Genomic DNA, 6,134 nt, shown 5'->3' with positions numbered 1-6,134 from the left:
TCTTGATTAGCCGCGGATTATAGCAATATGTCTACAACTCTAAATTCATATTAAACAAAGTTTCAAGAAGAGGGATTAAGATAAAATTTTGGACGCGGTACAATGTAGGGAGTCACACAAAATAGTAACCACCATATCCTTAGATCTAGGAGAGCCTAAGTTTTAGTTTTCATCATTCTAGTGCATGCCTATAAACGATAAAGAAAAAACTTAAGCATGACTTAACAATGTGACTTAGTGAATGGTTGGGGACTGCAATCATTCACTAAATTCACTCCCTATGAATGCTATTCTATATGAATGTTTAATGTTTAAATTAATATCATAGTAATTTTTTTAAAATAAATTCAAAATACTTCATAAATATCAAAATTTCTGAAGAAATCAATATAATTAAAAAAAAAACAAATTTGTAATCAAATAAAATATTAGAGGAGATCCACTAGACCACCCGAATGTAGTTTTGAAAAAGTTGTAAATAATTTGTAATTTCAAAAATAATTATTAGAATAATATTACCTAATAACATAATTACAAAAAATAAACTAAAAAAATCCAAATTTGTTATTTGATAATATAATTGTCAAAGTTTAAATTCATAATTTCTGAAAAACTTTGAGTTTATCTATGCCCATCATAAAATAATTTGAAAATTAGAAAAGATAATGTTATTCACCTTTAAGTTTAAATGATTAAAAGCTATATTTAAATAATATTAATATTTTAAAAATAATTATTAATTAAAACTAAACTTAAAATATATAAAGTTAGAACATTTAAAAATAATTTAAAACTCATCATATAATAATTTTTAATCTAAAATAATTAAGAATTTAACTTAACTTTATTAGTTAAATAATATTAAGTAATTTACTATTTCAAATAATTTAAGAATAAATGATAATTATTAATTAATAATAAAAAGACCTAAAAATCAATATTTCATGTTTAAACAACTAATATTAAGTAATAATAATAATAATAATAATAATAAGTAATAATAATAATACATAATGAATAATAAAATAATAGTAAACTAATAGCTTGCACCAACGTCGAACCGGCGGCGCGAGATTACGGGATGATCCCAATGGTCGAATCGAGACCGAGGAAGATGCGTCTCGAACGTTGATTACATATGCAACAGTCCATATCACAATAAGCCCGTTATAGAGCGTAAAATGAGCCCTAATCATTTTTCGCTTTCGTTCTTGGATCTGATGGATCAAATTGATGTGTAAATTTAACACATCGTATATCATAATCTGTAAGAGCATTCATGGGGTATAGACTATTTAATCTAAAAACGCACTTTCAAAATGATATTTAACCCTAAGATGATCTAACTACGGTTTCTATTTACCTCCAATCCAAACAAATGGATTTAGGAGATCTTCAAGAATGGTTGAGCTGTAGACCTGTCATCGTATTATTTCTCCTATTGAACTTGAGCGCCTCAAAAAGCTTTGGAATCGAGTCTAGGGAAGCCTTTGGAACGTTTAAGCCCTCGGGTTCGCCAGAAATCGCCGCCGGCGAGGGTTTGACTGCGGGCTTTGGACGAGAAAGATGGAAGAAGGTGGGTAGAGGCTCTCACAAGAAGTTTTTCCGTTTGGAGAGCTTAGGGAAAGAGATCAAAGCAAAGTCCTTCCTACCGCCGTCTGCCAGGGTTGAGCCGGCCCCCACACCCCAAAAGATCGCCTTCCAACTAGTTCCTCAACAATAAAACCGTTGCAACTTGTCCCGGGTTCACTGGCCTGGTCAAACTTGTAATCCACACGGATCAAGCATCTGGGTTGGGAATTTTTTGACCCATTTTTAGACTGTGGGACAGGATAGGCGTCAACCCATTTTCCCAAGGTCCAATCCGGGTTTACAATTCAATCTTGATCCGGACGCCCTATTTGCACCTTAGCTTTCCAAAGGTTCACGACTAGTACTCCTTGGATGTTCCTTGCACCTATCCTAGGTTGTTAGAGGCAGATGGAGTGGGTCTGGCAAGGTTGAACGGAGACCTTGGAGGTTGTTCATATGAGGCCAGCACCATTTAGCTAATTTTTGCAAAACCAGTTGTTGGAGTTTGCTTAGCGGATGCTTAGTCATTGGTATATAAAATGCATTTGACCATAAACTAGGGTTTGCTGGTTTGGAGGTTAGTAGGGTATTCTAGACGTTTAGTTTTTCACATTGAGATTAATTTGAAGTATTTGTTGACTCTCTCTTAATTGGTAAACCAGTCAACAATGCTTTTGCGTGGACTCTAGAGATGGTCCAATTAGTTTAGATGGAATGTATGGCTTTAAAGCAATTGCGTGGGTTTGACTAAAAAAATGAGTGTATGCTTTGAGTTGACCGAGTTGTGTTGACCAAATTTTATTAATAATTAAAAAACCTTTATTATAACAAATCAATAAAAAAATATTAAAATGCTATTACTTAAGAATCACCGAATTAAACTTAACCAGTGTCATAATAGAGCATCTACTCTCTCGGAAAAAAAAATACCTAGCAACGAAAATGAATTGAAATAAAGCTGGTATCCATCCTCAGTCAGTTTTTCCCACATACAGGCGTGCGACTGATCATCTTTAATAGCAACATCATGAGATCAAAGAAATGCTAGAAAGTTTCAAATTATTATTATTTGACATGCCATGCCATTAGTCCTCCTTCTACGTACCAGTACTATCTTTTTGGATGAGAAGCTTTTTCATAATTTATATGGAAATTCTTTATATTAAGGATGCACCAGTAATCTTTCTGTTATATTCACAAGATCTCTAGCAGTCATCTAATCAAATTATAAAATCCATTGCATTAAAATTCAACTTACATGGCTAGACAGATCCCTAAGTGCAAAACAGATCAAATTCAAGCAAACCATTAATTATGAAAATAAAGTAATTTTACCATAAAATAAGTTCATTGTATGAAAGATTATCATCAAACGCATGCCTGAATCTCTACACAAAGTAGGAATCTAAATAAAATAATAAAACGGATTTATCCTGCTTGGTAGTAGGGGATAAGCCGGTGCTCGACTCTAGCGATGCAACCCATGCCCATTTACACGGGCAACACTTAAGGCTTGCTACGAAGTGTCGAGGGGATTCGAACTCGATACCTGACCTTATGCCAGCCAGATTCGTCCACCACCAGACCCCCGCGGTGGGTTCACCAGAGGAATTCTATTTATCGAGTTTCTCTGTCACCAAAAACCATTTAACATAGCCTTTACTCGACATTTAAACCGGCGCCCACAGTTACTTGATATTCAACCCATCCTCAATGACAATCAACATTAAGCTATTTTGCCCGAACTATATTGAATGACGTCATTACACAATTTCTTTCGAAATCCAAGCAAACTTAAGTAATGCCCAAAGCTTTTATATCACCTCACAGACAATCGTTCAGATCCAACATAATTTAAACCTAATTTAAAAAATAGTTCTATCTACTATTTCAACTAACCTTCATTTTTCAAATTCTTAATTTAAATCAAAAATAGAAGAATCAAAAACGTGACATAACAATTACCCACAAAATAATCCCTAGAAAATTTGAACACATGAGTAACCAGTGTTTTGACTTCTAATTTTTCACTAAACGCGAGTCACTAGTGTAATACATCTCAACACAACAATTAACACTTCCGACACGATTTTCGCCCACATGCAAGCAGAGAAGAACCCACACCGCTTCGCCGAGATTCATTCAACACGTGCCCTTTTCGCCAAAAGACGGGCCCTAGTCCCATCTCCATCCGTTGAACCATTCTCATTAAATTCTTCTGAAGATTTTCTGAGGCCTATCCGGTTTCTGCAACAAAAAATAAAAATAAAATAAAAAAATTACCAAAATATCCGAGAAAACAATCCACTACGCACCATGGCAGCAGGGTGGTATCGGATTTCCAACCTCGGGCTTCATAGATCCATCAATTGCACAGCAACTCCCATGAAATCGCTGAAATCCCTGGGAGGCGCAGAACAAAACCTAGATAATATTGTCTACCAGACAAAGAAATCATGCCATGCAATAGGCGCTATAAAACAGCTACAACAAGAATCCTCGAACCTGATCGTCATATCATCAAAGGATCGAAGAGCCCACGTCATCACATTCACGCTACGCTTCCCACTATCCGCTAGGACTGGATACACCTATAACTGGTGACTTAAGAATAAACTTAACTTCCAACGACCGATCAATCAGTTGATACTTACCAGAATATGCTTCTTGGATGCCTCTAGGAAAACGTATTTAAGCCTCCCCCGCGACTTCCGGGAATCCTTTACCCTTATCCTGGAGCCGATAACTTCTGTAAACATTCTTAAGAGATCAAGTATATTAAGCCAAAAACACCAGAAATTAGCAAGAAAATTATAGATGCAACGAATGGAAGAACTTAGAGGCAAGCTTATATGCTCGCCGCAGATATATGGGAGGGACGTTGCGGCGGAATCCTCAGGAGGGAGTAATATGATTGATAGGTGGACATACATACGAGACTATGATACATCGGAAAAGTAGCTCGATCTTAATGAAGAAACGATAGAACGGTACGGAATTCTTGCATCAATAAATTGGGTGGAAGGAAGAAGCAAAGAGAAATATAGATAGATAGAGATATATACTGGAAGCAGAGGCGTTCTGAGAAAGAAAATATTTTCCTTTTTATCGCTTTTTCTTTTCAAAGGTATGCAGAAATTTCTAAACCATCCTGTGGTTTAAACCATGAATGTACCGAACATCGAGGACCCAACAGTGAAGGTTCGGAGAGTTTTCCTTTGGTAGATATATCTCAAATCAAGATGGAGATGAGATTTATTACCACGAAATGCCATTCGATGGAGATATGTATTATTAGCTTGGTCGCTTATGATTGAACTTTTTAATTAAAGAAATTTTTATTTGATTTAAACAAACCATTAACTATAATTAGGATTTTTAAAATAAAATCAAATAATAAAAGAAAAATTAAAAATTTTAAATGATTTAATTTTTTAATTTTAAAAAAACTTAATTCCTATGATATAATAAATATTAAAAATTAAATTATTAAAATAATATTTATTTCCTTTTATAAAAATGGTTTTATTTATTGTATTTTTTATGATGAACTACTCAAGCTTAAAATCATCTAAAACATTTCCTCATATAAATTTAAGAATGTTGTATAAAAGACAAAAATGATAATTATCGTGAAAAAGATTGTAAGATATATTTCAATTAAAAATTGATAATGAGATTTAATGTTGTTTACATTAGGATTATGATTTGAGATGAAGTGCAACATATATATTTATGTTTACATTCATCTAAAGCAAAACCTTCAAGACTTTAAATTGTAATCATAAAAAATTCATTAGTCAAATTCTTGTGCCAGTTTTTTTAAAATATATTTCGAAGATATATAATTCAAATGCTCTTGTTCAAGAAGCAAATATAATAATAATATAATAATAATAATTTTATTTAATAATAATTTATTAGCACGTTCTATAAATTGAAAAGTTGAATATATTATAAGAATAACACAGATCTTTATAAGAATAGGCAATTATATGTTTAACTCTCAAATTTAATATAAATTTTTAAAAATTTCATTAGAAAGCTTATAACATGTTGTTGAAGTAATATGGGAAGAATATAATAAAAAATTTTAACATACAATTTCGAATAAATCAAAGATTGTTTTTTTTAAAAATATTGTTAACAACATTACGAACGAGTTTTAAGCAATTCATGAATTAATTAAAATGACTAATTTTATACTCATATAAAAAATAATGGAGATAAATGATTTCGTTAGTCAGTCCCCATGTAGCGAGAAATAAAGAAGTTGTTGAATTGTTGTTGTGAGCTCTCTCAACATATCATTATACTGGTGTTTCATAACAGGAAAAATCACGAATTAACTAGCAAATTTTTTGGCGAAAAATTATTCATTTTCTGTCAAATTTAAAAGTTTCCCAGAAGTTACTGCTGAAACTATTTTTTTGCCAGAAAATGAGCGGTCTGCAATTTCCAAAAAAAAAACACATCCTCTCAAAAAAATTTTTTTAATGAATCATGTGAATATTTCTCCCACGGATAGCTGCTGGAACAATTTTTTTGATGGCAAAATTCAA

Source organism: Dendrobium catenatum, unplaced genomic scaffold (assembly GCF_001605985.2).
Source record: "Dendrobium catenatum unplaced genomic scaffold, ASM160598v2 original_scaffold_88210, whole genome shotgun sequence".
NCBI lineage: Eukaryota > Viridiplantae > Streptophyta > Magnoliopsida > Asparagales > Orchidaceae > Dendrobium > Dendrobium catenatum.
The sequence above is the reverse complement of the archived record's forward strand: the minus strand, read 5'-3'. Positions refer to the sequence as shown.